Source organism: Mustela nivalis (assembly GCF_964662115.1).
Source record: "Mustela nivalis genome assembly, chromosome: 12".
In the NCBI taxonomy this organism is placed as follows: domain Eukaryota; kingdom Metazoa; phylum Chordata; class Mammalia; order Carnivora; family Mustelidae; genus Mustela; species Mustela nivalis.
In genome coordinates this window covers 99,187,216-99,214,771 of record NC_139031.1, presented here as the reverse complement: position 1 = coordinate 99,214,771, position 27,556 = coordinate 99,187,216, and the positions used below count along the sequence as shown (strand labels likewise).

Genomic DNA, 27,556 nt, shown 5'->3' with positions numbered 1-27,556 from the left:
ACCCTCTTCCTGCTACATGTGCTATGCTACTAAGCCCTTGTATTGTGTTCTTAATTTCAGCTCTTCTGTTTTTCAATAATAAAGTTGCTATTTGATTCATTTCTATTGGTTCTAATTTTCTGACAAAGGTTGCACTTTATCTGTTTTCTTTAAAGCCTTTGCTTAAGTGGCAGGCGTTAAGGAGGGCACTGGGTGTTATATGCAATTGAGGAATCACTTTACCTTTGAAACTAATAATATACTATATGCTAATTAATTGAATTGAAATTACAAAAAAAAACCCTAAAGTCTTTGCCTAATGACTTCAGTATCAGGGCCCTATTTCTGTTTTGGTTAGTGCTTTAGGTCGGTTACTTCTGTGTCTTATTGTACCTGGCAGTTTTCTATCCATCATCATATGTTGGCCATGAAAGGTAGAAGCTTCGGTGGTGGTATCTCCTCCCGGAGGGCATTTGCCTTTTCCTCAGCTCAGTGGTGCAGGTGCTGATGGTGGGGACCTAACGAGAGGATGAGCTCAATAAAGGGCAGTACAGTCTTGGTAAGCTGGAATCTTTTTCTGGCTCACTGTGTTCCTAGGGACCCCTCTCCAGGGTTTGCATAGGGATCCAAGGATTTTCTCCAGGGACTTTTCCCTGACCCTCTCCCCGCCAGATCTCCTCCTGACCAAGGGACAGAAGATTCGGGCTCTACTTTTCAGATGTTTCCATGATTAGATTTCTAGTCTTTTCACCTAAAAGCAAAGATTTGGCAAAATATGAGGGGAAATCAGCTGGGTATTGAGGTCTCCAGTCCTTTCACTCTGGTCCCACGTAGGCAGCAGCTGCTGTGCCTGTCCTCTGCCACCAAGGGAAGGGTATGTAGGTTATCATTCACCCGACTGGTCTCTCACTTCTCTTGTTTCCATTGCTCTGCAGTGCCTTAAATATTTTGTTTCAAAATCAGCTTACTGAGTTAGCAGCAGAAGCATTTGTCTGCTACGATTACTGTGTTCTAGAAGGAAGAGCAAGTCACTAATTGCCTTTTAGCAAATACTCCACATGCAAGATCCCAGAGACCAGAAATACTTGTCTAATAACCTGCACTGAAACAGGAAACGAAATACATTTATTGGATCATTGTTGAGTTTAGAATCAGCCCTCTAGCACCTGAAATAAATATTGTCCATAAATTGAAGTTGTAATGTTATTTTACCTAATGGTTTAGTTTGATCAATATCCCTCTTTTGCTGTGGTACCATATTTGAAAGCACGAACATAGGATTTATGCTGCTGTTCTAAATAAGAAATTGCTCAAATAATGTATAGTTCTTCATGTAAAAAGAGAAATATCGGTTATTATAATTACTTCAGAAAGAAGTTGCAATTAAGTATTTTTCATTGAAGTAATCATAATTTAGCTATTAGAGAAAAGTGACCTTCCCTCATGGCAATTTTTTTTCCCTCATCGCAATTTTTATAACTTAGGCAAATGTGAAATACTTAAAGATGTGAACATCTTCTCTGTTTATTCAAAATTTATGACTTTATTTTTTCAATTATTTTCAAATTAAAAAGTTAATATAATTAGTCTATAATATAGCATTCTAAACCAATTCTGGAAATGCAGATTTAAGTGGGATAATATATTACCAAATTACAAACTTTTGACAGATCAATTTGATATTCTGTAATACCATGACTTTTTTTCTATTAGAGTCATATATTACTTTAATGAGAATTTTACTACAAAAATATCATTTGAATGCCAAGTGAAAATACCATGGTTTTTAGAGCTATGTGTAGAGAACAAAGTTTTTTGGTACAACTTCTTATGGCATTCACATTTACATATTTTCCTTTTTTTGAATGAGTTATTGAATGCAGACTGCTTAAATGAAATGTTACTGGACAAGCTTATGTAAAAGGTAGACTGCTTTATTCTGGTGTTAGTCCAAAACCAGGGCCTGATATATGAAAGGCTTTAAACCTCTACTTTCAAGATATCCAACAGACAGTATCAGCTTTAAATTAAAGTGACTTTTCCAAGTGTTAACTGTTTACATATATCATGGAATCTTCAATGTTAGGCATCTTGTCAGTGAACACTAATTCCATTTATTCCCATTTATTAGGAAGCCTTCCTTTTGTTTTTGTCAAAAATCACAACCTTTCTCTAAGCTACTTATTTCTTAAAATCCATTTAATTCCATTTTATTTTTTTCCATGTAGAAATGAACTTATTGCTATGTAGGATAGACTGGGAGACCCCAAGAAGGTTCATATCATTAATGTTGATTATTTCTTTAAAAATATGCTGAGTGAAATAAGTCAAGGAGAGAGAGTCAAGTCTCATATGGTTTCACTTTCTTGTGGAGCATAAGGAATAACATGGAGGACATTGGGAGATGGAGAGAAATGAGGGGGGAATTGGAGGGGGAGACAAACCATGCAAGACTGTGGATTCTGAGAGACAAACTGAGGGTTTTGGAGGGGCGCGGGTGGGAGGTTGGGTGAGCCTGGTGGTGGGTAATGAGGAGGGCACGTATTGCAGGGAGCACTGGGTGTGGTGCATAAACAATGAATGCTGGAACACTGAAAAGAAATAAAATAAAATAGAAAAAAATTTTAAAAAATACTGCTCTTGGGAGAGGAAAGGGCAAAGATGGCAGAGGAGTAGGTGACCCTATTTCAACCAGTCCTCTGAATTGAGCTGGATATCTGCCCGAACACTTGGAACACCCATGAAATCAGCCCGAGATGTAAGATTACACACTTCTGGATCTCTAGGCAAGCAGAGGATCATCAGTGGAGAGGTAGAAAGGAGTTGGGAGAGTGTGGGCAGATATCAGAGGATAAACAGAGGGAGGAGAGAGCCACCAGAAGTGAGCCATTGGAAAGTACTACTCCAGTATGAAAGTTCCTGCTCTTGGGAACCAGCAATAGCTTGGAGACCCGTGGCTGTGAGATGGGAAGGGACTAATAATGGTACTCAAAGAGAACAAAGGACCATAAGGGATAGTCGTTAGGACTAGGTGGCTGCAGGTGGGGACCTAAGCCCACAGTTCCCAACTGGCCACAGCCATCTCCCACCCTTGCCTGAGAGGACCCACCAAGGGCTTGAGTCAGCAGTCCTGGGAATGGCGGGTGTCGGGACTGGGCTCACCTGGATCAGTATTGGTCGTGGTTTTGGTGGCAGGGGGTGCAGAAAGCAGAGGCCTCGGGCAACCACTGAGACAGTGGCTTGGGGTGTGCACCACCTGCGGGAGGCTGCGGTATTCAGCAGGGTTGACAGGGGGAGTCTGTGTGTTCTAGACCATTCAGAGGGGAGCAGACTGTGGCTTCTCTTTGAGGTCTGGGTGCAGGCAGTTTACTTTGCTCTGACCCTCTGAAAAGGTGTGAAAAGCCGCCAGAAAAAAAAAACCTCCAGAGAACAAAAGCCTGAAAAACCAGTTTCCACAGAACCCAGCCCCTTGATAGGGGTTAGGACAACCCTGCCCAAGCAGGACTGACTGAAAAACAATGCAGCAGCCCCCCACCTCCACCAGAAGACAAGCTGAAGGAACAAGAGGACAATTACCACAGGGTCCCCATAAAACTGTTAAAGCCCAACATCCCAGGGAAACTGTATACTAAGCTCCTGGTAGTGCCTCACGGCCTGTATATTTCTTAGATACAACTTTCTCTCTCTTTTTTTAATTCTCATGATTCTTTTTCTTTTATTTTTTTTTTTACCTACTTACCATTTTAAATAGATGTTTAATATAGCATATTCCATAGAAACTTTCTAACTTGAATTTTTTCATACATATGCTTTTTCTTTTTTTAAATAAATATATAGAGATATAAGCTTCAGTGTAGTCCCTTTTCCCCTATTCAATACTGCCTTTATGTATGTACCAGTTTTGATTTCCCTGTATCTCTGGAAACTTGAGTTCTCTAACAAAGATAACAAGATACACCCAGGAAGAATTGAAATACCCTTCCTTGTCCACATCGAGGGATTATAACCACCTTTCTGTCACCTGCCCCCTCCTTTTTTCTTCTCTCTCTTTTTTTTTTTTTTTTTTTTTTGTTGGTCTTTCTATTTGTTCACTTTTGTTTTTGTACTTTATAAATCTTGTTTTGGAGGCTCATTTTGTCTGGGTTTTTCTTTTTCTTTTGTCAGTCTTTTTGTTTTTGGTTCTGTACTTTCTAAACTTACTCTTGGGGCTCATTTTGGGTGGGGGTTTTTTCCCCTTTTCTCTTTGGCGGTGACTTCCAATTGCTCTGAAACTTCCCAGGGTGTACTTTGCCTGGATAGAGGTTGATACTTTCAACTATACATCCCCTCAACCACAACACAACAGAATGACAAGGAGGAGGAATTCCGAACAAAGAAAAGACCCAAAGACAGTGGCCTCTCCAGCAGATCTAATGAATATGGATCTAAGCAAGATGTCAGAAATACACTTCAGGGTAGCAATTATGAAGACAATGGGCTGGAGAAAACGATTAATGGCAACATAGATTCGTTAAGGGCAGAAGTGAGAACAGATCTGGCAGAACTTAAAAATTCTATTCCTAAAAAAAAAAAAAAAAAAAAAAATTCTATTCCTAAGATGCAATCTAATCTAGGCACTCGAACAGGGTAAATGAAGCAGAAGAATGAATTAGTGATCTTGAAAACAAACTTATAGAAAAGAAGGAGCAGGAGGAGGCCTGGAAAAACTTAAAATCCATGAAAACAAAATTAGAGAAATAAATGACACCATGAAACATTTCAATGTCAGAATTATTGGGATCCCTGAGGGGGTGGGGAGAGAGAGGACTAGAAGATATATTTGACCAAATCATAGCCAAGAACTTTCCTAATCTGGGGAATGAAACAAGTAATCATGTCCTAGAGGCAGAAAAGACAACCCCCAAATCGATGAAGGAAGATCGACCCCCAGGTATGTAATAGTAAAACTGTCAAATCTTAGAACCAAGGAAACCATTTTAAGGGCAGTTAGGAGGAAGAGATTCCTTACATACAGAGGGAGGAACATCAGAATAATGTCAGACCTGTCCACAGAGATCTGGCAAACCAGAAAGGGCTGGCAAGACATATTCAGGGTACTAAATGAGAAGAATATGCAGCCCAGAATTCTTTATCTGGCAAGGCTGTCATTCAGAATAGAGGAGAGATAAGAAGCTTCTAGGACTGGCAGAGACTGAAAGAGTATGTGACACTAAACCAACCTTGCAAGAAATATTAAGGGGGAGTGGGGTTCTATGAAAGAATGACCCCAAGAGTGGTACAGAACAGAGATATACAGAGACAATCTATAGAAACAGGAACTTCACAGGCAACTTATCTGTCAGTAATTACTCTCAACTTGAATGACCTAACTGCTCCCATAAAATGACACAGGGTTGCAGATTGGACAAAAAGACAGGACCCATCCATATTCTATCTACAAGAGACTCATTTTGAGCCTAAAGATAGATCCAGAGTGAAAGTGAAGGGATGGAGATCTATCTTTCATGCCAACAGACTTCAAAAGAAAGCTGGGATAGCAATTCTTGAATCAGACAGCTTAGATTTGACTATAGCTAGAGATATAGGAGGACACTCCATCATTCTTAAAGGATCTATCCAGCAAGAAGAGCTAATAAGTGTGGTGATTCACACACCTGTACCCCTGGGGATAAAAATATATGTTTATAAAAAATAAAAAATTAATTAAAAAAAATATTTAATACAAAATTCAAAAACTTAAAAAAAAAAAAAAAGAAGAGCTAATAATTGTAAATATCTATGCCCCCAACATGGGAGCAACCATACTTCTTACTATAATAAGTCAATCGTTAGCAAAATAAAGAGACATATTGGTAATAATATGTTAATTTGTAGGAGACCTTAACACACCACTCTCAGAAATAGATCATCTAAGCAGAAAAATCAACCAAGAAATAAGAGCTTTGAATGACACACTGAACCAGATGGACCTCAGAGATATATACTGAACATTCCACCCTAAAACAACAGAATACTCATTCTTCTTGAGATGCATGAAACTTTCTCCAGAATAAACTACATATCGGGTCACAAATCAAGTCTCAGCCTATACCAAATGATTGAGATTTTTCCCTGCATATTCTCAGACCACAATGCTGTGACACTGGAACTCAACCACCAGAAAAAGTTTGGAAGAATTTCAAACACTTGGAAGCTAAAGACCATTCTGCTAATGTTCGGGTCAACCAGGAAATCATCGAACTTAATCACTACTCATGAAAACCAATGAGAACAAAGACACAGCAATCCAAAACCTATGGGATATGGCAAAGGTAGTCCTAAGGGAGGAATACATAGCCATCCAAGCCTCACTCAAAAACAAAAACAACAAAAACCAAAAACCAGAAAAATCCTGAATACACAAACTATGTTTACTCCTTAAAGATATGGAGAATCAACAACAAAACCTAACCCACACATGAGTAGGAAAATAATTAAGATTAGAGCAAAGATCAATGAATTAGAAACCAGAAATACAGTAGAACACATTACTGAAACTAGAAGCTGGTTCTTTGAGAGAATTAATAAGATCAATAAACCACTGGCCAGACTCATCCAAAAGAAAAGAGAAAGGATAATAAATTATGAATGAAAGGGGGGAGAACATGACTAACACCAAGGAAATAGAAGCAATCATCAGAAATTATTATCAACAGCTATATGCCAAAAATTAAGCAACCTAGAAGAAACGGATGCATTCTTGGAAACTATGAACTTCCAAGAGTGAAACAGGAAGAAACTGACAACCTGAGTAGACCAGTAAGTAGTAACGAGATTGAAGCAGTGACCAAAAACCTCCCCAAAACCAAGAGTCCAGGGCCTGATGAATTCCCTGGGTAATTCTATCAAACATTCAAAGAATAAATAATACCCATTCTCCTGAATTTGTTTCAAAAAATAGAAACAATCAGATAAAGGACTAGTGTCCAGAATCTATAAAGAACTTAGCAAACTCAACACCCAAAGAACAAATAATCCAATCAAGAAATGGGCAGAGGACATGAACAGACATTTCTGCAAAGAAGACATCCAGATGGCCAACAGACACATGAAAAAGTGCTCCATATCACTCGGCATCAGGGAAATACAAATCAAAACCACAATGAGATATCACCTCACACCAGTCAGAATGGCTAAAATCAACAAGTCAGGAAATGACAGATGCTGGCGAGGATGTGGAGAAAGGGGAACCCTCCTACACTGTTGGTGGGAATGCAAGCTGGTGCAGCCACTCTGGAAAACAGCATGGAGGTTCCTCAGAATGTTGAAAATAGAACTTCCCTATGACCCAGCAATTGCACTATTGGGTATTTACCCTAAAGATACAAATGTAGTGATCCAAAGGGGCACATGCACCCGAATGTTTATAGCAGCAATGTCCACAATAGCCAAACTATGGAAAGAACCTAGATGTACATCAACAGATGAATGGATCAAGAAGACGTGGTATATATACACAATGGAATACTATGCAGCCATCAAAAGAAATGAAATCTTGCCATTTGCGACAACATGGATGGAACTAGAGCGTATCATGCTTAGCGAAATAAGTCAAGCAGAGAAAGTCAACTATCATATGATCTCCCTGATATGAGGAAGTGGTGATGCAACATGGAGGCTTAAGTGGGTAGGAGAAGAATAAATGAAACAAGATGGGATTGGGAGGGAGACAAACCATAAGTGACTCTTAATCTCACAAAACAAACTGAGGGTTGCTGGGGGGAGGGGGTTTGGGAGAAGGGGGTGGGATTATGGACATTGGGGAGGGTATGTGCTTTGGTGAGTGCTGTGAAGTGTGTAAACCTGGTGATTCACAGACCTGTACCCCTGGGGATAAAAATATATGTTTATAAAAAATAAAAAATTAAAAAAAAAATAGAAACAGAAGGAAAACTTCCAGATGCTTTCTATGAGGCCAGCATTACCTTGATCCTCAAACCAGACAAAGACCCTGTCAAAAAGGAGAATTTCAGACCAATATCCCTGATGAAGAAAACAGATGCCAGAATTCTCAACAAGATCCTAGCTAATAGGATCCAACAGTACATTAAAAGGATTATCCGTCATGATAAGGTGGGATTTATCCCTGGGATGCAGTGTGGTTCAACATCTGTAAATCAATCATTGTGAAAGAACACATAAATAGGAGGAGAGCCAAGAACCACATTGTCCTCTAAATTGATGCAGAAAAAACATTTGACAAAATACAGCATCCTTTCCTGATTAAAACTCTTCAGAGTGTAGGAATAGAAGAAACATTCCTCAATTTCATAAAATTCATCTATGAAAAATCCACAGCAAATATCTTTCTCAATGGGGAAAAGCTGAGAGCCTTTCCGTTGATATCAGGAACATGATAAGGATGTCCACTCTTGCCACTGTTGTTCAACATAGGACTAGAAGTCCTAGCAACAGCAGTCAGACAACAAAAATAAATGAAAGGTATTCAGATTGGCAAAGGAGTCGAACTCCCTTCACAGATGACATGATACTATATGTGGAAAACCCAAAAGTCTCCACCCCCAAATTACTAGAACTCATACAGCAATTCAGTAATGTAGCAGGACACAAAAATCAATGCACAGAAATCAGTTGCTTTCTTATACACTAAGAGTGAAACTGTAGAAAGAGAAATCAGAGACTCGATTCCATCTACAATAGCACCAAAAATCACAAGATGCCTTGGAATAAACCTAACCAACAAGGTAAAGAATCTGTACTCTAGGAACTACAGAACAGTCATGAAAGAAGTTGAAGAAGACACAAAAGGATGCAAAAACATTCCATGCTCAGGGATTGGAAGAATAACATCATTAAAATGACTATGCTGCCCAGAGCAATCTATATTTTCAGCACCATCCCCATCAAAATACCAATGGCATTTTTCAAAATGCTGGAATAAACAATCCTAAAATTTGTATGGAACCAGAAAAGACTCCAAATTGCCACAAAGAAATGTTGAAAAAGAAAAATGAAGCTGGGGGCATCATGTTTCCTGTTTTCACGCTGTATTACAGAGCTGTGATCACCAAGACAGCATGGTACTGGCACAAAAACAGACACATAAACCAGTGGAGCAGAGTAGAGAGCCCAGATATGGACTCTCAACTCTATGGTCAAATAATTTTCAACAAAGCAGGAAAAAATACCCAATGGAAAAAAACTCTTCAGTAAATGGTGCTGGGAAAATTGGACAGCTATATACAGAAGAATGAAACTGGACCATTCTCTTACACCATACACAAAGATAAACTCTAAATGGATGAATGACTTCAATGTGAGACAGGAATCCATCAAAATCCTAGAGGAGAACATAGGCAGTAACCTCTTCAACATTGGCCACTGCAACTTCTTTCAAGACAGGTCTCCAAAGGCAAAGGAAACAAACACAAAAATGAACTTCTGGGACTTCATCAAGATCAAAAGCTTCTGTACAGCAAAGGAAGCAGTCAACAAAACAAAGAGGCAACCCATGGAATGGGAGAAGATATTTGCAAATGACACTACAGAAAAGGGCTGATATTCAAGATCTATAAAGAACTCCTCTAACTCAACACCCGAAAAACAGATAATCATGTCATGTCAAAAAATGGGCAGAAGACATGAACAGACACTTCTCCAATGAAGACAAACAAATGGCTAAGAGATATGTGAAAAAAATGTTCATCATCATCAGCCATCAGGGAAATTAAAATCAAAACCACATTGAGATACCACCTTACACCAGTCAGAATGGCCAAAATTAACAGGACAGGAAGCTACAAGTGTTGGAGAGGATGTGGAAAAGGGGAACCCTCTTATACTGCTGGTGGGAATGCAAGTTGGTACAGCCACTTTGGAAAACAGTGTGGAAATTCCTCCAAAAGTTAAAAATAGAGCTACCCTCTGTCCCTGCAATTGAACTAATGGGTATTTACCCCAAACATACAGATGTAGGGAAGGAAGGGCCATATGCACCCCAATGTTCATAGCAGCAGTGTCCACAACAGCCATACTGTGGAAAGAGCCGAGATGCCTTTCAACAGGCAAATGGATAAAGAAGATGTGGTTCATATATACAATGGAATATTACTCAGCCATCAGAATGGATGAATATCCAATTTTTGCATCAACATGGATGGGGACTGGAGGAGATTATGCTGAGTGAAATAAGTCAAGCAGAGAAAGTCAATTATCGTATGGTATCACTTACTTGTAGAACATAAGAAATAGCATGGAGGACATTAGGAGAAGGGGAAAATGGAGGAGAAATTGAGGTGAAAGACAAACCATGAGAGACTCCAGGAAAAAAACTGAGAGTTTTAGAAGGGAGGGCAGTAAGGGGATGCGTGAGCCTAGTGGTGGAAACTAAGGAGGGCATGTATTGCATGGAGCACTGGGTGTGATATGCAGACAATGAATCATGGAACACTACATCAAAAACTAATGATAGGGGCACCTGGGTGGCTCAAGTGCGTTGGGCCTCTGCCTTCGGCTCAGGTCATAATCTCAGGGTCCTGGGATCAAGCCTCACATCGGGCTCTCTGCCCAGCAGGGAGCCTGCTTCTCTCTGCCTCTCTCTGTCTGCTTCTCTGTCTACTTGTAATCTCTGTCAAATAAATAAATAAATAAAATCTTTAAAAAATTAAAAAATAAATAATTATGTACTGTATGGTGACTAACATAACACAATTAAAACATATATACATAAAATAAAAATAAAAATACTGCTCTTGGGATTTTTTCCTCTTGCTAAAGCTAAGTATTCTTCAGATTCAAAATTTAATTTGTATCTTATTGTTCCACTGCTTCTTTTTTGATTGAGGTTTAATTAACATGCACTATTACATTAGTTCTAGGTGTACAGTATAATGATTCAACAAGTCTATACTTTTCTCAGTGCTCATCAAGATAAGTGTATTCTTAATTCTTTTCATGTATTTCTCCATCCCCGCGGAGCTCCCCTCTGGCAATGACCCGTTTGTCCTGTGTATTTAAGAGTCTGTGTGTTTGTCTCTTTGTTTGCTTGTTTGTTTCTTACTTTCCAAATACAACTGTAATCATATGGTATTTGTCTTTCTCTGATTGATTTATGTCACCCTAACTTCATCCATGTTGTTGCTGATGGCAAGATTTCATTTTTTATGGCTAAGTAATATTCCATTGTATATTTATACCACATCTTCCTTAGCCATTCCTCTATAAATAGATACTTGAGCGCCTTCCATAACTTGGTCATTCTATTTTTCTAATTTTTTGAGGAACTTCCATACTGTTTTCCTCAGTGGCTGAAGCAGTTTGCATTCCCACCAACAGTACATGAAGATTCCTTTATATCCACATCCTCTCCATTGCTTCTTGATCTTTTTGAGCATTTGAGAATATTGTACTCTCCATTACTCCTTTTAGATAACTGTTGGGACTGACTCTCTCACAGTTATTATAACCTCTTGAGTTAAAATTGCTTTTCTTGGATGTTGAAGATAGAATTTACATTTGTTTCACATCTCTTATAAATAAAATATTAGATGTAAGCTCATTTTTCTTGCTACAGAATGTTATTGAACAGAGAATTTCATTCTTTCTGCAAGTGGTAAAGGATGGCATTTTACTTCTGTGCTGGTCCAAATGTCTTTCTCAGTTGTCTACTCTGATCATATTTTGATTCATAAGACTTGGGCATTTCTGCAGACATGGTAATATATGGATAGTTAAAAACTTACCATGAAGTTCTGATGCTCATGGTGATGGCAATCTGCAATGTCCGGACAGCAATAGGAATAATCACTTTATTCTTAAAGAATATTTTTCTGGGTTGCAGAGTTCTATATAACAGTTGTTGGGTTTTGTTGTTATTGGGGGTTTTTTGTTTGTTTTGCATATGGAAGCTGTCATTCCTTTGTCATCTGTGATTTCTGCTGATACTGAATAGTCATATGTCAAGTTGTTGTTTCTATGAAGATGATCTAGCTTTTAACTTCACTGGTTGATGATGTGATTTTTCTCTTCTTTTTTTAAAGTTTTACAGTGATATCTGCGTGCTGTATTTTTTTTTTTTTTTTGGTTCATAGGATTTTTTTTAATCTATAGCTTGATGTTTTTTATAACTTTTGGAAGTTTTTGGAGAATTTTTCACTTTTGGAGAATTTTTGGCTTTAACACCTCTGTCTCTCTCCTCTCTTTTTGGATTCCAATTTATACATAAATTAGACCACCCCCTAGTATCCCATATGTTCCTTACTTCTCTTTTATATTTTATACCTTTTTTTCTGCTTGTTTCATTCTGAATTTTTTCATGACCTACATTCCAATTCCCTAAATATGCTCGTGTGTTTTGTTTAATCTGCTTTAAAACCCATCTATTAAGTACACTATTTCAAAATTGTAGTTTTTTAGATCCAAAATTTCTGTTTGGTTCATTTTTATAGGCTTCATACTTTGTTGATAGTTTCAATTTTGTATTTTACTTCTTTGAATGTTTTCAGTATACATTCAGTAAAGCTTGTGTCTGATGACCCAGTATCTAGAAGCCATATGAATCAGCTTATGATGTCTACTTGTTCTGTTGGTATTTTGTACATTGTCTAGTATCTGTGTGTACCTGGACACACAGAACTGGACATTGGAAATGAAAACTTGCAGAAATAATTTGAGGCTAAGAATCATGTTATTATGATCTCCCTCCTGAAAGGATTTATTTTCCTTCTAGGTGATATTTAGTCATTTTAAGACATGAATGATTTGAAGGGCAAGTAAGTTCTCAGCAGCATATCTATTCTGCTGTTCAGGGTTCCAACTTGAATCATGAAGGATTACCAAAATCTTCCTCTTTGGCAGGCCCTGAACCCTTACGTTTGATACCCTTAGCCCTGCAAGTCAAAAAAAGTTCTTTTAGTTTTTCCAGTTTCTCAGCTGCATTTTTTGGAATCAACATAATCCTCAGCCCCAACTAGGGAAATGACAACCCCAAATCCTAGGCTCATTTATGGGTTTTCTTTTTCTGGATCTTGTCCTCAATATTCCCATTCTCATCAGGTCTCTGATGACTTTGGACTAGAATTCCCAATTTTAGAGGGAAAATATTCCAAGACTACCTAACTAAATTTGAATTTGAGATAAACAATGAATATCTTTTCTAGTATAAGTCTGTTCCATGTAATAATAGGAACATACTTATATTAAAAGTATATTCTCTGTTTATCTGAAAACCAAATTTATCTGAGTATCCTATATTTTACCTGGAAGTCCTATTTCAGGCAGATTGATATCCATGTTTTTCCAGCTTTTCTAGATGTTTTCTGAATTAACTAGTACATTGTTACTGGAATAAGAAGTTTGCAGTTGCCTACCTAGTCAACAATCTTGAGTTATTAAAAATTTTTAAAAGACAAATCACCAAATGGAAATTTAAAATGTTTATTGAAATCCTAGTTGCCATGAATTATATATGTGACCTTGTATAATTAGCTTCACATTTTGGTCTCATTCTTTTTAGATGTAAAAAAAAAAAAAATACTAGATGACATTTGTTGAGGTCTTACTATATGCTTAGAATTGTGCTAAGCGGGGGAGGAGTCAAGATGGCGGAGAAGTAGCAGGCTGAGACTACTTCAGCTAGCCAGAGATCAGCTAGATAGCTTATCTAAAGATTGCAAACACCTGAAAATCCATCGGCAGTTCGAAGAGAAGAAGAACAGCAATTCTGGAAACAGAAAAACAACCACTTTCTGAAAGGTAGGACCAGCAGAGAAGTGAGTCCAAAGCGACGGGAAGATAGACCCCGGGGGGAGGGGCCGGCTCCCGGCAAGGGGCGGAGCAACGGCGCACAAAATCAGGACTTTAAAAAGTCTGTTCCGCTGAGGGACATCGCTCCAGAGGCTAAACCGGGACGAAGCCCACGCGGGGTCAGCGTGGCCTCAGGTCCCGCAGGGTCACAGAAGGATCGGGGGTGTCTGAGTGTCACAGAGCTTGCGGGTATTGGAACGGGAAAGCTGGCTACAGAGACAGAGCCGACAGTAAGCTCGCAGCTCGGGGTGACCTTGAACCGGTCGCAGGCTCGGTGAGCTCGGAGCGCGGCCGGAGGTCAGGCAGACGGGAGTAACTGGCGCTGTTCTCTGAGGGCGCACTGAGGAGTGGGGCCCTGGGCTCTCGGCTCCTCCGAGCCGGAGAACAGGAGGCCGCCATTTGTATTCCCGTCCTCTGGAACTCTACGGAAAGCGCTCAGGGAGCAAAAGCTCCTGAAAGCAAACCCGAGCGGATTACTCACCCCGGCCCCTGATAAGGGCGGTGCAATTCCGCCTGGGGCAAAGACAATTGAGAATCACTACAACAGGCCCCTCCCCCAGAAGATCAACAAGAAATCCAGCCGAGACCAAGTTCACCTACCAAGGAGTGCGGTTTCAATACCACGGAGAGCAGCAGAATTCTGGAGGAGGAAAAAGCCAAGCACGGAACTCATGGCTTTTTCCCTGTGATTTTTTTTTTTTTTTTTTTTAGTCTTGCAGTTGATTTAATTTTTTTCTTTTTCATTTTTTTTTTTTTCGCCTTCGGGTAAAATTTTTTTTTTAACTGATACCTTTTTCTTTTTAAATGATTTTTTACTAGTTTATCTAATATATATATTTTTTCTTTTTTATATTTTTCTTATTTGTTTTCTTTTTATAAATTCTTTTCTTTTCTTTTTTTCTTTTTTTTCTTTCTTCCTTTTTGAACCTCTTTTTATCCCTTTTCTCCCCCCTCACGATTTGGGATCTCTTCTAATTTGGTTAAAGCATATTTTCCTGGGGTTGTTGCCACCCTTTTAGTATTTTACTTGCACCTTCATATACTCTTATCTGGACAAAATAACAAGACGGAAAAATTCAACACAAAAAAAAAAGAACAAGAGGCAGTACCGAAGGCTGGGGACCTAATCAATACAGAGATTGGTAATATGTCAGATCTAGAGTTCAGAATGACAATTCTCAAGGTTCTAGCCGGGCTCGAAAAAGGCATGGAAGATATTAGAGAAACCCTCTCGAGAGATATAAAAGCCCTTTCTGGAGAAATAAAAGAACTAAAATCTAACCAAGTTGAAATCAAAAAAGCTATTAATGAGGTGCAATCAAAAATGGAGGCTCTCACTGCTAGGATAAATGAGGCAGAAGAAAGAATTAGTGATATAGAAGACCAAATGACAGAGAATAAAGAAGCTGAGCAAAAGAAGGACAAACAGCTACTGGACCACGAGGGGAGAATTCGAGAGATAAGTGACACCATAAGATGAAACAACATTAGAATAATTGGGATTCCAGAAGAAGAAGAAAGAGACAGAGGAGCAGAAGGTATACTAGAGAGAATTATTGGGGAGAATTTCCCCAATATGGCAAAGGGAACGAGCATCAAAATTCAGGAGGTTCAGAGAACGCCCCTCAAAATCAATAAGAATAGGCCCACACCCCGTCACCTAATAGTAAAATTTACAAGTCTCAGTGACAAAGAGAATATCCTGAAAGCAGCCCGGGAAAAGAAGTCTATAACATACAATGGTAAAAATATTAGATTGGCAGCTGACTTATCCACAGAGACCTGGCAGGCCAGAAAGAGCTGGCATGATATTTTCAGAGCACTAAACAAGAAAAACATGCAGCCAAGAATACTATATCCAGCTAGGCTATCATTGAAAATAGAAGGAGAGATTAAAAGCTTCCAGGACAAACAACAACTGAAAGAATTTGCAAACACCAAACCAGCTCTACAGGAAATCTTGAAAGGGATCCTCTAAGCAAAGAGAGAGCCTACAACTGGTAGATCAGAAAGGAACAGAGACCATATACAGTAACAGTCACCTTACAGGCAATACAATGGCCCTAAATTCATATCTCTCAATAGTTACCCTGAATGTTAATGGGCTAAATGCCCCTGTCAAAAGACACAGGATATCAGAATGGATAAAAAAACAAAACCCATCTATATGTTGCCTCCAAGAAACTCATTTTAAGCCCGAAGACACCTCCAGATTTAAAGTGAGGATGTGGAAAAGAATTTACCATGCTAATGAACATCAGAAGAAAGCAGGAGTGGCAATCCTTATATCAGATCAATTAGATTTTAAGCCAAAGACTATAATAAGAGATGAGGAAGGACACTATATCACACTCAAAGGGTGTGTCCAACAAGAAGATTTAACAATTTTAAATATCTATGCCCCCAACGTGGGAGCAGCCAACTATATAAACCAATTAATAACAAAATCAAAGAAACACATCAACAATAATACAATAATAGTAGGGGACTTTAACACTCCCCTCACTGAAATGGACAGATCATCCAAGCAAAAGATCAGCAAGGAAATAAAGGCCTTAAACGACACACTGGACCAGATGGACATCACAGATATATTCAGAACATTTCATCCCAAAGCAACAGAATACACATTCTTCTCTAGTGCACATGGAACATTTTCCAGAATAGATCATATCCTCGGTCCTAAGTCAGGACTCAACCGGTATCAAAAGATTGGGATCATTCCCTGCATATTTTCAGTCCACAATGCTCTAAACCTAGAACTCAACCACAAAAGGAAGTTTGAAAAGAACCAAAATACATGGAGACTAAACAGCATCCTCCTAAAGAATGAATGGGTCAACCGGGAAATTAAAGAAGAATTGAAAAAAATCATGGAAACAAATGATAATGAAAAGACAACGGTTCAAAATCTGTGGGACACAACAAAGGCAGTCCTGAGAGGAAAATATATAGCGGTACAAGCCTTTCTCAAGAAACAAGAAAGGTCTCAGGTACACAACCTAACCCTACACCTAAAGGAGCTGGAGAAAGAACAAGAAAGAAACCCTAAGCCCAGCAGGAGAAGAGAAATCATAAAGATCAGAGCAGAAATCAATGAAATAGAAACCAAAAAAACAATAGAGCAAATCAACGAAAGTAGGAGCTGGTTCTTTGAAAGAATTAATTAAATTGATAAACCCCTGGCCCGACTTATCAAAAAGAAAAGAGAAAGGACCCAAATAAATAAAATCATGAATGGAAGAGGAGAGATCACAACTAACACCAAAGAAATACAAACTATTATAAGAACATACTATGAGCAACTCTACGCCAATAAATTTGACAATCTGGGAGAAATGGATGCATTCCTAGAAATATATAAACTACCACAACTGAACCAGGAATATATAGAAAGCCTGAACAGACCCATAACCAGTAAGGAGATTGAAACAGTCATTAAAAATCTCCAAACAAACAAAAGCCCAGGGCCAGACGGCTTCCCGGGGGAATTCTACCAAACATTTAAAGAAGAACTAATTCCTATTCTCCTGAAACTGTTCCAAAAAATAGAAATGGAAGGAAAACTTCCAAACTCATTTTATGAGGCCAGCATCACCTTGATCCCAAAACCAGACAAGGATCCCACCATAAAAGAGAGCTATAGACCAATATCCTTGATGAACACAGATGCGAAAATACTCAACAAAATACTAGTCAATAGGATTCAACAGTACATTAAAAAGATTATTCACCACGACCAAGTGGGATTTATTCCAGGGCTGCAAGGTTGGTTCAACATCCGCAAATCAGTCAATGTGATACAACACATCAATAAAAGAAAGAACAAGAACCATATGATACTCTCAATAGATGCTGAAAAAGCATTTGACAAAGTACAGCATCCCTTCCTGATCAAAACTCTTCAAAGTGTAGGGATAGAGGGCACATACCTCAATATCATCAAAGCCATCTATGAAAAACCCACCGCAAATATCATTCTCAATGGAGAAAAACTGAAAGCTTTTCCGCTAAGGTCAGGAACACGGCAGGGATGTCCATTATCACCACTGCTATTCAACATAGTACTAGAGGTCCTAGCCTCAGCAATCAGACAACAAAAGGAAATTAAAGGCATCCAAATCGGCTAAGAAGAAGTCAAATTATCACTCTTCGCAGATGATATGATACTATATGTGGAAAACCCAAAAGACTCCACTCCAAAACTGCTAAAACTTATACAGGAATTCAGTAAAGTGTCAGGATATAAAATCAATGCACAGAAATCAGTTGCCTTTCTCTACACCAACAGCAAGACAGAAGAAACGGAAATTAAGGAGTCAATCCCATTTACAATTGCACCCAAAACCATAAGATACCTAGGAATAAACCTAACCAAAGAGACACAGAATCTATACTCAGAAAACTATAAAGTACTCATGAAAGAAATTGAGGAAGACACAAAGAAATGGAAAAATGTTCCATGCTCCTGGATTGGAAGAATAAATATTGTGAAAATGTCTATGCTACCTAAAGCAATCTACACATTTAATGCAATTCCTATCAAAGTACCATCCATCTTTTTCAAAGAAATGGAACAAATAATTCTAAAATTTATATGGAACCAGAAAAGACCTCGAATAGCCAAAGGGATATTGAAAAAGAAAACCATCGTTGGTGGCATCACAATTCCGGACTTCAAGCTCTATTACAAAGCTGTCATCATCAAGACACCATGGTACTGGCACAAAAACAGACCCATAGATCAATGGAACAGAATAGAGAGCCCAGAAATAGACCCTCAACTCTATGGTCAACTAATCTTCGACAAAGCAGGAAAGAATGTCCAATGGAAAAAAGACAGCCTCTTCAATAAATGGTGCTGGGAAAATTAGACCGCCACATGCAGAAAAATGAAATTGGACCATTTCCTTACACCACACACAAAAAGAGACTCAAAATGGATGAAGAACCTCAATGTGCGAAAGGAATCCATCAAAATCCTTGAGGAGAACACAGGCAGCAACCTCTTCGACCTCAGCCGCAGCAACATCTTCCTAGGAACAACGCCAAAGGCAAGGGAAGCAAGGGAAAAAATGAACTATTGGGATTTCATCAAGATCAAAAGCTTTTGCACAGCAAAGGAAACAGTTAACAAAATCAAAAGACAACTGACAGAATGGGAGAAGATATTTGCAAACGACATATCAGATAAAGGACTAGTGTCCAGAATCTATAAAGAACTTAGCAAACTCAACACCCAAAGAACAATAATCCAATCAAGAAATGGGCAAAGGACACGAACAGACATTTCTGCAAAGAAGACATCCAGATGGCCAACAGACACATGAAAAAGTGCTCCATATCACTCGGCATCAGGGAAATACAAATCAAAACCACAATGCGATATCACCTCACACCAGTCAGAATGGCTAAAATCAACAAGTCAGGAAATGACAGATGCTGGCGAGGATGTGGAGAAAGGGGAACCCTCCTACACTGTTGGTGGGAATGCAAGCTGGTGCAGCCACTCTGGAAAACAGCATGGAGGTTCCTCAAAATGTTGAAAATAGAACTGCCCTATGACCCAGCAATTGCACTATTGGGTATTTACCCTAAAGATACAAATGTAGTGATCCAAAGGGGCACGTGCACCCGAATGTTTATAGCAGCAATGTCCACAATAGCCAAACTATGGAAAGAACCTAGATGTCCATCAACAGATGAATGGATCAAGAAGATGTGGTATATATACACAATGGAATACTATGCAGCCATCAAAAGAAATGAAATCTTGCCATTTGCGACAACATGGATGGAACTAGAGCGTATCATGCTTAGCGAAATAAGTCAAGCAGAGAAAGTCAACTATCATATGATCTCCCTGATATGAGGAAGTGGTGATGCAAATGGGGGCTTAAGTGGGTACGAGAAGAATAAATGAAACAAGATGGGATTGGGAGGGAGACAAACCATAAGTGACTCTTAATCTCACAAAACAAACTGAGGGTTCCTGGGGGGAGGGGGTTTGGGAGAAGGGGGTGGGATTATGGACATTGGGGAGGGTATGTGCTTTGGTGAGTGCTGTGAAGTATGTAAACCTGGTGATTCACAGACCTGTACCCCTGGGGATAAAAATATATGTTTATAAAAAATAAAAAATTATATTTAAAAAATTAATTAATTAATTTAAAAAACAAGGAAATAATTCAAAAAAAAAAAAGAATTGTGCTAAGCACTTTAAAAAATATTAATAATTACTTACACTTCATAGGGATTTTGTGAGGTTCAGATTTAGTAGTATGAGTGATTGGGTACATGCTAACTGCTAATTAACTATTAAGACAAATTTGTTGTAACTTGTTTTTGTTATTTTTGCTTTTTTTACTTTTACTTTTATTCTGTTGTAATAAACACATTTAACATGAGATGTATCCTCTTAGTATATCTCTAAGTGTATAATACAGTATTGGTAATTATAGGGATAATTTAATACAACAAATGTTTAGAACTTACTTATCTTATGTAACTGAGAATTTATACCACTGATTATCAACTCCTTATTTCCCTTCCCCTCCCAGCCCCTGGAAACTATAATTATACTCTCTGCTTTTATGATTTGACTATTTTATATGCAACATATAAGTGAAATCATATAGTATTTGTTCTGCCACTGACTCATTTCATTTAGCATAACATCCTCAAGTTTCATCAATGTGGTTGCATATTTCAAATTTCCTTCTTTTTGAAGATTCAGTAATATTCCATTGTATACCATATGTTCTCTATCCATTCATCCATTGATGAGCCTTTAGGTTGTTTCCATATCCTGGCTGTTGTGAGCAGTGGTACAGTGAACATGGGAGTGCATATACCTCTTTAAGATCCTGATTTCAATTCTTTTGGCTAAATAGCCAGTAGGAGTTCCAGATCACATGGTGGTTCTATTTTTTGTTTTAATTTCAGTTCCAGTTAATTAACATATAGTGTTATATTAGTTTCAGGTGTACAATGTAGTGACTCAACAATTCCATACATCACCCGGCTCACCAGAGGAGTGCACACCTTAATCCCCATCACCTATTTAACCCATTCCTCCACCCATCTCTCCCTCAGTACCCATCAGTTTGTTCTCTATAGCTAAGTGTTTCTTCATTTGTCTCACTCTCTGTCACCTTTGCTTGTTTGTTTTATTTCTTGAATTCCACATATGAGTGATAATGGTATTTGTCTTTCTCTGGTTGACTTATTTCACTTAGCATAATACCCTCTAGTTCCATCCAAATTATTGCAAATGGAAAGATTTCATTCTTTTTATGGCTGAATAAATTCCCATTGTATATGTATACCATAACTTCTTTATTCATTCAACTGATGGATATTGGGTTGCTTCCATAATTTGGCTATTGTAAACAACACTGCTATGAACATATGGGTGCATGTGTCTCTTTGAATTAGTGCTTTTTAAATTCTTTCAGTAAATACTCAGTAGTGAAATTTCTGCATTGCATGGTGCTTCTATTTTTAACTTTTTGAGGAATCTCCATACTCTTTTTCTACAGTGACTGTACCCCTTTCCATCCCTGCAAATAGTGCATGAGGGTTCCTTTTTTTCCACATCCTTGCCAACACTTGTTGTTTCTTGTGTTGTTGATCTTACTCATTCTGACTAGTGGGAGATGATATCTCATTGTAGTTCTTTTTTTAACTTAAGAAAAAAGTTGTTGTTGTTTTTTAAAAGATTTTATTTATTTGACAGACAGAGATCACAAGTAGGCAGAGAGGTAGGCAGAGAGAGGAGGAAGCAGGCTCTCCACTGAGCAGAGAGCCTGATGCAGGGCTCAATCCCAGGATCCTGAGATCATGACCTGAGCCGAAGGCAGAGGCTTTAACCCACTGATCCACTCAGGGGCCCCCCAAAAAAAGTTTTTAAAAAAATTTTTAGCTTTATTTATTTGAGAGAGAGAGAGAGCATGAGAAGCGGGGAGGGTCAGAGGGAGAAGCAGACTCCCTGCTGAGCATAGAGCCTGATGCGGGACTCCATCCCAGGGCTCCAGGATCATGACCTGAGCAAAAGGCAGTCGCTTAACCAACTGAGCCACCCAGGCGCCCCTCATTGTAGTTTTGATTTGTATTTCCCTGGTGGTAAGTGATGATGAACATCTTTTCATATATCTGTTGGCCATTTGGATATCTTCTTTGGAGAAATATCTATTCATGTCTTCTGCCCAGTTTTTAATGGATTCTTTGTTTTGGAGTATTGAGTTTTATTAGTTCTGTATATATTTTGGATACTAACCTTTTATCTGATAGGTCATTTGGAAATATATTCTCCCATTCTGTAGATTGCCTTTTGCTTTTGTTGATTGTTTCCTTTACTATGTAGAAGCTTTTTATTTTGATGAAGCCCCAATAGTTTATATTTAGTTTTATTTCTCTCACCTCAGAAGGCATATCTACAAAAACGTTGCTGTGGCTGATGTCATAGAAATTACTGTCTGTGTTCTCTTTAGGTTTTGTTGTTATTTCAGGTATCACATTTACATCTTTAATCCATTTTGAATTCATGTGTGTATGGTGTAAGAAAGTGATCCAGTTTCTTTCTTTGCATGTAACTGTCCAGTTTTCCCAATACAATTTGTTGAAGAAAGAGTCATTTTTCCATTGGGTATTCTTTCTTACTTTGTTGAAGATTAATTGACCATATGGTTGTGGGTTCATTTCTGGGTTTCCTATTTTGTTCCATTGAACTGTGTGCCTATTTTTGCACCAGTGCCATACCATTTTGATTACCATGTCAGACTTTCAGACTTGAAGTCTGAAACTGCTTTCTCCAGCTTTGCTTTTTTCTTTTCTTTTCTTTTCTTTTTTTAAGATTATTTTGGCTAGTAAGGGATTTTTGTGGTTTCATACATATTTTAGAATTTTTTGCTCTAGTTCTGACAAATACTGTTTGTGTTTTGATATGGATTGTATTAGATGTGTGGATTGCTTTTGGTAATATATACATTTTAATAATATTCTTCCAATCCATGAGCACGAAATGTCTTTCCATTTCCTTGTGTACCCTCAATTTCTCCCATAAATTTTTTTTTTAATTTAAATTTTGTTAGTTAACATACAGAGCAATATTGGTTTCTGGGGTGGACTTCAGTGATCCATCATATATATACAATACCCAGTGCCTATCACAAGTGCCCTCCACCACCCATCTACCCATCCCCACCCAACTCCCTCCATCAACCCTCGATTCATTCTCTATCATTAATAGTCACTTATGGCTTGTTTCCCTTTCTTTTTTTTCTTCCTTTCTCTGTTCCCACATGGTCATCTGTTTTCTTTCTTAAATTCCACATTTAAGAAAGAGTGAGATCATACGGTATTTGTCTTTCTGACTTATTTCACTTAGCATAATGTAGGCTTCATCCGTGTCATTGCAAATGGCAAGATTTCATTCTTTTTGATGGCTGAATAATATTCGTGTGTGTGTGTGTGTGAGTGTGTACACCACATCTTCTTTATCCATTCATCAGCCAATGAACATTTGGGCTCTTTCCATAGTTTGGCTGTTGTTGATAATGCTGCTATAAACATCAAGGTACATGTACCCCTTCAGATCTGTATTTTCACATCCTTTGGGTAAATACCTAGTAGTGGAATTGCTGGATTGTATGGCAGCTCTATTTTTAACTTCTAGAGGAACCTCAATATTGTTTTCCAGAATGGCTGCACCAGTTTGCATTCCCACCAACAGTGTAAGAGGATTCCCCTTTCTCTGCATCCTCACCAACACCTCTTGTTTCTTGTGTTGTTAATTTTAGCCATTTGACAGATATGAGGTGGTATCACACCATTGCTTTGATTTGCATTTCCCTCATGATGAGTGAGATTGAGCATCTTTTCATGTGTCTGTTGGCCATCTGAATGTCTTCTTAAAAAAATGTCTATTCATGTCTTCTTCCCATTTCTTAACTGGATTTTTTTTGGGGGGGGGTTTCATTTCATATAAATCTTTATAGATTTTGGAAACTAACCCTTTATAAGATATGTCACTTGCAAATATCTTCTCCCGTTTCCCTTTTAGTTTTGTTGATAAGCTTTTTAGTTCATTTTTGCTTTCGTTTCCCTTGCCTCTGATGATGGGTCTAATAAGAAGTTGCTATGGCCTAAGTCAAAAAAGTGGCTGCCTGTGTTCTTCTCTAGGATTTTGATGGTTTCCTATCTTATATTTAAGTCTCTAATCCATTTTCAATTTATTTTTGTATATGGTGTTAGAAAGTGGTCCAGTTTCATCCTTCTGCATGTTGCTCTCCAGTGTTCCCAAAACCATTTTATTGAAGAGTGTCTTCCCTCCCCCCGCCCCACTGGTTATTTTTTTCCTGCTTTGTCAAAGATTAGTTGACCATGTAGTTGTGGGTCCATCCCTGGTTTTTCTATTCTGTTCCACTGATCTGTGTGTCTGGTTTTGTGCCAGTATCATACTGTCTTGATGAGTATAGCTTTGTAATAAAGCTTGAAGTCCAGAATCATGGTGTGTCCAGTTTTGCTTTTCTTTTTCAGGATTGCTTTGACTACTCAGGGTCTTTTGTGGTTCCATACAAATTTTAGGATTCTTTGTTCTAGCTCTATGAAAAATGCTGGTGGTATTTTGATAGGGATTGCATTAAATGTGTTTATTGCTTTGGGTAGTATAGACATTTTAACAATGTTTGTTCTTCCAATCCATGAGCATCAAATGCTTTTCCACTTCTTTGTGTTGTGTTCTATTTCTTCCTTAAGTATTCTGTAGTTTTCAGAGTGCAGATCTTTTACCTTTTTAGTTAAATTTATTTGTAGGTATCTTATGCATTTTGGTGCAATTATAAATGGGATCAGCTCCTTGATTTCTCTTTCTGCTGCTTCATTATTGGAGTATAGAAATGCAACAAATTTCTTAATTGATCATATATCCTGCAACTTTGCTGAATTCATATATTAGTTCTAGCATTTGGAGGGGTGGATTTTTTCAGGTTTTCTACATAGAGTACTGTTGTCTGCAAGTAGTGAAATTTGACTTCTCCCTTGCCAGTTTTGTTGCCTTTATATCTTTTTGTTGTCTGATCACTGAGGCTAAGACTTCCAGTACTGCATTAAATAGTTATGGTGAGAGTGGACATCTCTGTTTTATTCCTGACTGTAGAGGAAAAGCTCTCAGTTTTTCCCCTTTGAAGGTCATATTAGCCCTGGGTCTTTCACATATCACTATGATGTTGAAGTATGTTGCATTTATCCCTACGTTGTTGGTTTCTTTGGTTTTATCTAGAATGGATACTGTATTTTGTCAAATGCTTTTTTTGAGAGGATCATATGGCTCTTATCTACCTTGACCTTTCTTACTTAAAGACATTGGAATAATCTTATTCATAAGGAAAGCTAGTAATGCCTGTTTAGAAATGCCTGTTACGTAAAATTTCCTTCCACCCAGCTGTGCTTGAGCTGAAGCCATTGGCCCCATCAAGCTGATGTCATGGCACCTACAAGTAGAGGAACTTAAATTGCACCAGCTCAGTGAGGTTGCCTAGCTATATAGGCTCACTGCTTTATTCAGTGTTCCCTCCTAATCCCTAACCTACAGGCTGGAGCAGGACTGGGTCTGGACGTGTATACCTAACAATGTGCAGATAACTGTGAGGTGCCTTGAAGAATATAGAACTGGGTTGTAAGATTGTCCACCAAGAGCTTAAAGGGCAATCAACAGTAATGCAAAATCACTGCAAGAAAAGAATGACTTAGGAGGGAAATGGAAAGTATTGGTGTATCTAAAAGAACATATCCACTAAAAAGTGAGCACCCAAGTGTCATCCAGGTGGTGGGAAGTCTTGACAAGTACAGTTCAAGGGATAAAAAGTAAATACAATGGCTAATTAAATTTGATGAGGGGTGCCTGGGTGGCTCACTGGGTTAAGACCTCTGCCTTCGGGGCACCTAGGTGGCTCACTGGGTTAAGACCTCTGCCTTCGGGGCACCTGGGTGGCTCAGGTCGTGATCTCAGGTTGTTGGGATCAAGCCCCGCATCAGGCTCTCTGCTCAGCGGGGAGCCTGCTTCCCCTTCTCTCTCTCTGCCTGCCTGCTTGTGATCTCTCTCTTAAAAAAAAAAAAAAAAAAAAAAAACCTCTGCCTTCGGCTTGGGTTGTGATTCCAGGGTCCTGGGATCGAGCCCCGCATTGAGCCCCACATCGGGCTCTCTGCTCAGCAGGGAGTCTGCTTCCTCCTCTCTCTGCCTGCCTCTCTGCCTGCTTGTGATCTATGTCTGTCAAATAAATAAATAAATAAAATCTTTAAAGAAAAAAAAGATTTGATGAAAAAATGCTTAATCTCACTACTAATCAAATACATGAAATAAAGATGAAATACTACTTAAACTTATACTTAATTAATAATACTTAATATTAACAAGGGCTACATTTCCTGATGAAAGTATAAAGTGCTTTTTTTTTTTTTAAAGATTTTATTTATTTATTTGACAGAGAGAGATCACAAGTAGATGGAGAGGCAGGTAGAGAGAGAGAGAGAGGGAAGCAGGCTCCCTGCTGAGCAGAGAGCCCGATGCAGGACCCGATCCCAGGACCCCGAGATCATGACCTGAGCCGAAGGCAGCAGCCCAACCCACTGAGCCACCCAGGCGCCCCTATAAAGTGCTTTTTGAGAAGCATTTTGCCCACAAGAAAGGGGAATCCTTAAAATATTCACATCTTCTAAGGAATAATATTGCAGTACTCATATCTCTGTGTCAAGAACCAATTGTGCTTTTAACTTGTGCTTGAACTCTGTAAATAAAAAAATGAAAGTATAAAGAAATAAAGAAAAAGTAAGCAAGCTTTCTATATTGTAAAATTTACAGATAACAGAAATCCCAAATAACAGTGGAAAACAACAGAAATGTTTTCTGCAAGGGAGGCTCCAAAATATAGTGCTTTAGCTGGACATTACCATTCAAAATAAAATAGAGATTTTTGTATTAAGGAGAAAAGGGAGAATGGATGTTGGAAAGATAACCAGCAAGTTTTGCTCCATTATACTAGGGAACAAACTTGAACTTCAACATAATTTTCAAAAAGTCATTCATTTTTAGGGAAGAGCCCAAATTTTCAAAATTACATGAATACTACAATTACAAATCAAGTCAATGATTCTGTAAAACAATGAATGTCACCAACAAAGATTTGATAGTTGAACCTATCTGTTTAATGTTAACTTTTTAAAATGCAGTATTATTACATTATTATTTTACTACATTACATATAGTATTAAGCTTATACTCCCAGATATGCATAAAAACACTCATAGAAGATTTTTTTATACTTTTCACTGTCCATATTTTCCATAATGAGCATATCTAAAATGCAAGCTAAGAAAATTATAGACATTTTTTTTGAAACATTGAGTCTGATGACAGATTCCCAGACTTGAGAAACAGGATCGCAAATTTGGGATTTCTCATGTTGTTCCAAACAAAATTAAGTAAGGGGCTAAGACATAGCCTGGCAAATTTTTCAAATTTAAAAGAAAAATCCTACAAACAGTAAATTGGGAAAAGCAAGTCACCTTCAAATAAACTAGACCCAGGTTGGCCACAGATTTTGTCTTTAGTTATCATGCATTATTTGCACTCTAAGAACTTTATTTGCTTATCCAATACTTTATGAAGTAGGTACTGTTGTTAGTTCTATTTATTTTACAGGAAGCATGGGGTAAGGGAGGTCATGGACTTGCTTCTTGTCTCATAGATCGTCAGGAATGGAGCCAAAAGGCAAAC

The 27,556-nt window shown here is 38.2% G+C and overlaps 1 protein-coding gene across 4 annotated transcripts in view; it reads left to right on the top strand.

Annotated features, from left to right (window-relative positions):
- Positions 1–27,556, top strand: part of HECW1 (HECT, C2 and WW domain containing E3 ubiquitin protein ligase 1) — a 469,612-nt gene that overhangs the window by 240,736 nt on the left and 201,320 nt on the right. The window lies entirely within an intron of this gene.